Here is a 9,747-nt window from a genome sequence, read left to right on the forward strand (position 1 = left end):
AAAATGGAAATGTAAAACTCGAATAGGAGAGGGTGGATCTATAAACTCACTTTGCTAGAAAAATTCTGTCAATCACATCACCACTGAGGAAGTAGATTAGGTAGAAACCCCATATCTAGACAATGATTCACAAAACCAAACCCATGATCCATAAATAAAAGAAAAACATAAGTAGAAATTTTATCTTTATAATCATTATAAAATCCAAAAAATTGATAAAATAGACAAACCACATGCAACAAAAAATTCAACAGCTAGCAAAAGGAGAAATGATAATCAAATTAACACCAAATTGCAAACAATAAAATGAAGAAGATGAATTCAATTCGTAGACCATATTCAAATTAACAGCAACTTCCAAAGAATGTAAAAAAGAACATGAACCCAGAAACATACGAAGCCAGATAGACAATTCGCAAATTAGCAGATTCACAAACCCTAGACAGTAAAACCTAGATTAACAGTGTAAGAGATACGAAAAGTTGATCACAAGGATATACACAATGAAGGAAAAGAAAAATGATGAAAAGAAAAATAGGTTTAGAACTAAAGGGACCAGAAGAGTGTACCTGATTGATTGATTGCAGATCTTCAATTTGAGACTCTATGAAAAAATCCCTAACATACGATGAACGACGGGAAAGTAAAGTCCTAAAAAACAGAGGCTGTAGACAACGTTTGGTAGGACAGAGGAAAGAAAATTAGGAGATGAAGACAATGGGGCTAGGGTTCGATTTGATGATTACCTTATCAACCAAATCCGTGAAAAAGGGAGCTTGCGTGAAGAAATCGTGAGAAAAGACAACTGACGACAAAAGCAGAGAGGAGTACATGCACCCTTCTTGAAGAGAAGTCACGTTGGAGGAGAACGTTCACTTTAGATGTGTGCGGGCCTGAAACGCAAAGAGCTCTTCATATCGGAGATGAAACCACGCGTATGCTATTGTTAATGATTTTAAATTTTTAATTGATGATGATTTAAGTTATTGAAGAACCTAAAATTTATACAGTATGGTCATGCACTATTCTTAAGGATTACACTCTTTTAGTATTACCCAAAAACTAGCAAGATTATATACTGTATTATGTATATGTGTGTCTCATCCATGAGTAAAAGAAAATTCAAGGAAGGAACAAATAAAGAATGAAAGTTACTAGTGCAATCTTCTCAAAATGCATGTGCCTTTTTTTTTAATGAGTATGTGTAATATATAGAATTGAACATGTTAGTGAGTGAAATAGAAGTTAAATTAATTTTAAATGATGTCTTGTGTCTAACTTGACAAGAAAGAAAAAAGACATATTGTGTAATTTGATAATAAAGACATTTTTATTATTAATTTCTTTGTGCAAGTCTTATAACAAAAAAAAAGTATCTAAAATATATCAGGTTACAGTTTAATTAGAGTTTTATGAAGGGGTTTGTTTTTTTTAGTTGAATTGTTTACTTGGTTTGTAGAGCTAAAGTTAAACTGAGGTAGATTTGATATTATTAATTATATGTAAATACTTAGGTACAGTTAATTTTAGAGTAAAGTATCGTTTTTGTCCCCAACGTTTGGGGTAAGTCTTATTTGTGTCTCTAACGTTTAAATTGTCATATTTGTATCCTTAACGTTTATAAAAGTGATTCAATGTTATCCTACTATCAATTATACTAACAAATTAGATTATATTTTTCAATTATTCTCACTTGAATGTATTCATTCTCAATTAGATCTCACTTGGATGTATTCGATTTTAATATTATACTCACTATTTGTGTTTAGATTCAATTATGTCCCTAAAAAAATGAATTATGTAAATGTTGTAGGAATTAGTTTCAATCTTTGATGAGCTATTTTTCGAAGTAAATCATCGATTCTATCTAGACATTTGTATTCTAACTTCAAGAAAAGATTTTTAAAACTCAAACTAAAGTACTCATGATGTGTAATTGACGGCAGGATAACATTGAATCACGTTTATAAACGTTAGGGATACAAATAGGACGATTTAAACGTTAGGGACACAAATAGGATTTACCCCAAACATTGGGGACAAAAATGATACTTTACTCGTTAATTTTATATGAAGTTGATAGTTGAGAGTTGTTAGATGATAATTTAGTTAAATTTGTCAAATTATTTAATGACTCTCAACTATCAACTTCACATGAAATTAACTGCACGTGAATTTTCAACTTCATTATAATAATACTGTTTTTGTGTTTGAAATAAAAGAAGTTAAAAATGTTCATCACTTATTTGTTACTTCTGATTTTTCATGGCAGGTTTTGATGTGTTTGGATTTATGATGCTAGTGGTGTTTGAATATTTTTGGATACCACAAAATAATAATTTGAGAGTTGGATATCTATATTAATGAGAACGGTGAATTCAAATAAGTTGTTGATGGATTTCTTTACCATCATTTGGAGTATTTGGTAGGAAATGATATTTCAAAACAAAGCATTAGATGTTAAAAAAACTATTGTGAGATCGATAAAAGTTACAAAGATGGAACTAGTGCTAATTCTTAGAGTAATTGATGGCAATGTTAAAAATAATTTACAAATTGAAGAAAATATTTTTTATTTTCTCATGTACTCTATCTTGTTGTATTAAACTCTTTTGTTACTAAAAAAAAAAAAAGAATCTTACAATGTGAACTACTCATTTAAAAAACATTAATTAGTTACAGAATTTTTTCATATTTAAAATAATTATAATTCTTGACAAATGCTAATTTCTTTTTAAAATCAATGCACAAATTTTTGTAAAACAATGAAAAAATTATATATGTACAAAATTTTTGTATAAATAATACATGAAAAACTCGAGAAAAAAAATATATGCTAAAGGGAGAAATAAAAGGGAGAAGAAAAAGGAAACAAAAAGAGAAAATACGCATAGAAAAAAAAAGACAAAACAAAAGAAGAAGAAAAAAATAAAATTAAAAAAAGTTTTAAAAAAGAGGCTTGATTAAAAAATCTTATTCACTTAAAATGAATGGTAATTAAATATGTTTAAAAATATATTAAAAAATTTGCAAAATCTGAAACCGCTATACCATCACCTACCATCGTCAAATGTTTGCATTTATAATGGATACTTGAGATAAATAATTCCAGTGACGTTGCAAATTAAATTATTAATACACCTGGCTAATAGAAATTTATTTTTGTATGCAGATAGATATAATATTTTTTATTTAATCAAGTTATGTATATACTAAATCATCTACATTTATATATGTATATGTATATAATATATGTTAAAATATAAAATACATATTTAAAATATATAAAACAACGACACACTACATATAAGACATATATAACTAATTTAATTTGTTGACTAATTTTTTATATAAAAATAGCACTTTCTACTATGATATATTATTGGTGATAAGAGCATGAGCGGTAATGATGGCGCGGCTGGAAGACCTTGGTGAAGAAACGAAGAAACGACAACAACGATGCAAATCGAAGACAGAAGATGGAAGGTGATGACGGTTGTCAATGGAGGAAAGTGAGTTTCTGATGATGAGCCATGGAGATGGAGGCTAAAATATATACAATAAAAATTTGATGGCAATAATGATAATTGTTATTATTAGTTTTAAAAATTAAAAATAAAAATAAAAATAATTATTTTTATTAATATATCGTTACATAATTTGATATATATAAAATTATTTTATACTAATAATATACTAAAATTAAATTTTTAAAATATTGCTTAAATTGAAAGTTATAATAAAATATATATTGTTTAATATTTGTAAAAAAATTCAATTTTTTTTTAAAATTTAGTTTACATATATCAATTTTATTCCTAATAATTTTTTAGGCGTTAGTTCTATCCTTATTTCTTAAATTTTTAAAATCTAATAAATTATTATTTTATGAGAAATTCTTCACATACAAGCGTTTTTTTTACAAGTCTTTACAAGTACACCTTCTTCTTCTTCTTGCGCACGTTCTTCTTCCTCTTCCTCTTCTTCTTCTTCTTTTCTTTTCTTTTGTTTCTTGCCTTCTCTTTCTCCTTCTTCAACCATTACTGCACGTTTTCACTGCACCTTCTTCTTCTTCTTGCTGCACGTTCTTCTTCCTCTTCTTCTTCTTCTTTTCTTTCGTTTCTTACCTTCTTTTTCTCCTTCTTCATTTACGTGTTTTTTCCTCTATTTTCTTTATTCGTTATTCTCGATTTCCATTGTTTTTTGACATCAAACTCTGAAATCGTTTTTGAAAAAGAAGAAGCAGCAGAAGATGAGGAGGAGAAAGAGAAAGAGTTCTGAATTATGCATAAGGTGTACTTCAACGAATTTTGAGTGTATTTCTTAAATTCTTTGGGTGTATTTCTGTAATCCTTTGGGTGTATTTCTATAATTGTTTGGGTGAATTCCTATAACCATTTGGGTGTATTTCTATAATCCTTTGGGTGTATTTCTGTAATCGTTTGAGTGTATTTCTGTAATAGTTTGGGTGTATTTCTGAAGTTCCATTATCTTCAAATTTGGCAAGAAACTCGTTTTCATGGAGGAAGAAGAAGAGTCGTTTATAATACATGGTGAGTAGTGCGCTTTGGAAACAGAAAATAGTTGAATAACGTGCGTTTATTTACTCTTGAATGTGGGAGTATAATGCGTATTTTTTGTTGAGCTTGTGCCAACTTGTAAAACTTATAAGCCAAAAAAACTTATATGTATAGCAGGCCTCTTATTTTATTTGCCTATTTTACGCAAACCTTATTCTTCCTCTTCTCCCCCCAACAAAAACCACAGCACCACCACTTAGATTTAGAAGAGCAATTATATTATATTATATTATATTATATTATATATATATATATATATATATTAAAATTAGTTATTATGATTAATTATTAATATAAAATATATATTTAATATACATATATATTAAAAATAAATTAAACAAATATTTATATACAAATTTATTGGTAACTAATTTCTCGAACGATTTTAATATATAAATAATATTTTTATTAAAAAAATACTAAAATATTATAGAATTTATTATTTTTTTATTATATTTTTAATCATCGATTTAATTTTTTTAATTTAATAATTTAATAATATATTTTAATCTATATTTTTAAATATTAATAATTAATTAATAACTAAAAACAATAACTTCGAATACTCTCCCAGCATTATTATTCTATTAAAAATTTTAAACTAGAGTTTAGAAACCCTAAACGGGAATAAACCGTTGTGACGGTTATCCCGAACCACCACCAATTGCAACGTTTCAAACTCTATTTAAAGGCCACGGCATCATGAGTAATAACTACCTGTATTTCTTTCCTCACTTCAATATCTGTATTCTATTGTATCTATCCATTAATTTTGAAGTGCCGCAAAATGATGAGGCAGCCAGAAGTATGGGGTCAAGCCTCCGTTGTAATATTTTGTACCATCGCTGGGATACTTTTGTTGGGTCCATTCTTTATGGGTACGGTTTCTCCGCCGCAAATTCCATTGCTTTCGCTATACCCTCTTGTTCTTGCTGCCATACTCATATTCCTTATAATATTCTCCACTTGATTATTACTACTTCAATTCAACATTATATATAGATTCATCCATGGCCGAAACTAGCTTTTATTTTAATTTGTTGTGTATGTATACGGTGTAAATTAAACTATGTTTTTGGGTTTAATATTCTTTTGAACTTTTGTAATTATGTATAGTCATTTATATTAGGCCTGGCATATGTTTTTTTTTATTTTGTTATTTTTAATTAATTAAGTCCTTTATTGTGCAGTATTTTATTTTTTAAGTGTAAATATAATGAAATCGTTCTTCTGATGAATTTATTATTTGGTGATTCAATTTGCCGCAATTTTTTCTGCTTATATATATAGAATAAGTGACTCCTCTGCAGAAGAAGGAAAAAAACCTTTGTGACTAACTTTTTCATTATTATTATTATCATTAATTATTTGGTAGAAAGATTATTTGAGAAATAATAAAAAATAAATTCTAGTAGTCTAAAATGATCTTATTTAAATTCATTAATTATTATTAAAATAATTGTATGATCTTATTTTAATAATTGTATTATTAAAATAAATATATATACTTACAAATGTTAGATATATATAAAATTATGAATACAAAATAATTTTAGATATTGTCTCCTTGCTATGTGACATGAATTCAAAGAGTCTAAAAGCGATTAATTTTTCACTTTTTACTTTTACAAATTTTACACATTAGAAGGTTGACTTTGATAATTATAGGATGAATAGATACTCCTTAAAAATAAATTAATATTTTCATATGAATAATTATAATTTTGCAGGGAAATTTTCCATGAATTATATTGTTGCAACTCATTAAACTATAGATACCATCAACTTTTTTATTGTTAATACCACCAAGTGTTAATAACTGTATACATGTAACGCCACTAACGTAACTGCCTCGAACTACCATTAGACTTTTTTTTTATTTAATTTTGGAAATAATTCCCCAATATGATCTATTGTTATTTTTGTTTTTTTCGTGAATGAGCAAATTGGAAAAGTCTAGGGCCAGCAATTTCTCCAAAATTTGGCCAGCAAAAAAAAGTGAGCCATTGAATAAAATCCAATACCAATCTCACACCATTTAATGGCTATAAATCACAAAAGTTACTGACCTCTAGCACTCTTCTGTCCTAATTATTTTGATTTACGAATCAACTAGAAAAGTTAAAATTATTTATGAATTGCTGCTGTAACACTATCTGTAGATGCATTAAAATTAAATTCATATGAATATATATAGTATCATTACATATGAATAATCATTTAAAAAAATAGATATAATTAAATAATATAATTAATAAACAAATATAAAATATTTTATATTATCACTACATTAAAATTATTAAATCTTTTCCTTTTATTTTGAAATTTGAAAGTACTTAATCCCTAGATTGTTTTGAACTTTTGATATATTTTTCGGGCATTCTTGAATTAACGGCTATTAAAGATTAAGTGTATGTGTCTGAATTTAATTTTCAAAAAATCAAACACTTAATACATAATGACAGGTCAAACAATTTATAGAATCAAATTTGTTTATGAAAATATATGGGTCAGTTATTTGGTTCCTATAATTTTTAAAATTTAATCGGATTAAATTAATTGTTATCTTCAAAAACCTTGAATATGATAACGTAGAACTGATTTTATGAAAAGTTGATAATTAAGAATTATTAGATGATAATTTAATTAAATTTGTTTAATTATCTAACAATTCTAAAATATCAACTTTATATAAAGATAATTATATGTCAGTTTCTACCTAAAAAAATAATATATCCTAAAGTCATATATAATTTACTTTTACATAAAATTAATATTTGAGAATCGTTAGATGATGATTTAATCAAATATGTAAAATTATTTATTAAATATATTAAATTATCTAACAAATCTTAACCATGAATTTTACATAAATTTTAATGTTAATTTATATTTTTCATTAAAATTTGTAAAAAGAAAAACAAATAAGTAGAGATAGGAGGAAGGTAAGAAAAGTAGCAGAAAGGAAAGAAGAAAAGTGATTTGAACGTTTATTATTGTATGTAATATATAGTCTCCTTGGATGGACATACGTATGCATATTGATGTTTTGATGATCGAACTTAGGAGGTTATTATTACTACGTCCAAAGACTGAGTAGCTTCTATTACATGGAGAAGCTAAGACACATAGATATAAAGAAAATTAAATATGCATGCATATATATGCGTGTGTGTGGGTTTTGTTTAATTTCTAATTACTTTGCTAGGCACTGGAAGTTGGCGGGAGTGCTCGTTATGTTACAGGCGTTGAGAATTGAGATAAGAACAGAAACGGATACGGGGACTCCAATTCCGTTAGTCCTTACTGCCCTGCAAAGGCAAGCGGTTGCGTAGTTAGGAGCAGTTTCCAAGACGCGGCAGCATTCCCGCGTATTATTAGTCCGGTTTATACCCCTCGCTGCACTCTCGCAAGCATTTAACCTTGGGTCAGGTATGGGACAAAAGGATAGTGGTGGTGGAGGTGGGGGTGGAGGGGGTGGCGGTGGTGGAGGTGGGGGCGGTGGTGGTGGTGGTGGGGGAGGTGGTGGTGGTGGGGGTGGAGGGGGTGGTGGTGGTGGGGGAGGTGGGGGTGGGGGTGGAGGCGGGGGAGGTGGTGGTGGGGGTGGGGGCGGTGGTGGAGGTGGTGGTGGGGGAGGTGGGGGTGGTGGCGGGGGTGGAGGGGGCGGTGGTGGTGGTGGGGGAGGTGGAGGTGGGGGTGGGGGCGGTGGTGGAGGTGGCGGCGGCGGCGGAGGGGGTGGTGGTGGTGGGGGAGGTGGAGGTGGGGGTGGGGGCGGTGGTGGAGGTGACGGCGGCGGCGGAGGGGGTGGTGGTGGTGGGGGAGGTGGAGGGGGCGGTGGTGGTGGGGGAGGTGGGGGCGGTGGAGGTGGAGGCGGTGGGGGTGGAGGCGGTGGTGGTGGTGGGGGAGGTGGGGGTGGTGGCGGCGGAGGGGGTGGAGGGGGCGGTCGTGGTGGGGGAGGTGGAGGTGGAGGTGGTGGCGGGGGAGGTGGAGGGGGCGGGGGTGGTGGTGGGGGAGGTGGGGGTGGTGGTGGTGGCGGCGGTGGTGGTGGAGGTGGAGGGGGTGGTGGCGGCGGCGGTGGGGGAGGGGGAGGGGGCGGTGGGGGTGGGGGTGGCGGTGGCGGGGGTGGGGGTGGTGGGGGTGGTGGTGGTGAAGGTGGTGGCGGCGGTGGTGGCGGGGGAGGTGGAGGGGGCGGGGGTGGTGGAGGGGGAGGTGGGGGTGGGGAAGGTGGGGGTGGTGGTGGTGGCGGCGGTGGTGGAGGGGGCGGTGGGGGTGGAGGTGGAGGGGGTGGTGGCGGCGGCGGTGGGGGAGGGGGAGGGGGAGGTGGAGGGGGCGGTGGGGGTGGTGGCGGCGGCGGCGGTGGTGGCGGGGGTGGAGGGCGTGGGGGTGGAGGAGGCGATGGTGGTGGTGGTGGGGGTGGTGGGGGTGGTGGTGGGGGTGGTGGTGGCGGTGGAGGTGGTGGCGGTGGAGGGCGTGGGGGTGGAGGGGGCGGTGGCGGCGGAGGCGGTGGTGGTGGGGGTGGTGGTGGAGGTGGCGGGGGAGGTGGTGGGGGTGGAGGGCGTGGGGGTGGAGGGGGCGGTGGCGGTGGCGGGGGTGGAGGTGGAGGTGGCGGGGGCGGGGGCGGGGGCGGTGGAGGTGGAGGTGGTGGTCGACTTATAGGTGGTGGTGGTGGTGGTCGACTTATAGGTGGTGGTGGGGAATGGGGAGGGTGTGGATAGTAGTAACCTGCCATGGTGGCGGAAAAGAGAAGGTTAAGGGAGAAGAGAATGGCGGCGGGTGCCACCATTGCCTTCCTGGAACCCATATTTAATTTCACTCTTAATTACTTTTGTGGTGGCTTCGTGAACTTGCAGAGCATTGCAATTTGAAACTTAATTTATAGGCCATAGATTTCTGTACGGATATAATAACGCTAACATATATCAAACGTGCTTTTATTTAAGCCTTTTTTCTATATAAAATGTTTCTTGACATAGTATTGTACATAGTTTATATAAATAGGATTTAGATTCCAATTTAAAAATATATATATATATATACAAAATTCATACTTTAATTTAAAAATAAAATTACGTAAAGATATGTGTATATATAGTTTAAATTTGATACAATCATAATATAAATTATTTTACATAATGGTTCAATTATATTAGTTTTTTGAATAACTATT

Source organism: Arachis ipaensis, chromosome B4, assembly GCF_059453495.1.
Source record: "Arachis ipaensis isolate K30076 ecotype BB chromosome B4, ASM5945349v1, whole genome shotgun sequence".
Taxonomy (NCBI): Eukaryota; Viridiplantae; Streptophyta; class Magnoliopsida; order Fabales; family Fabaceae; genus Arachis; species Arachis ipaensis.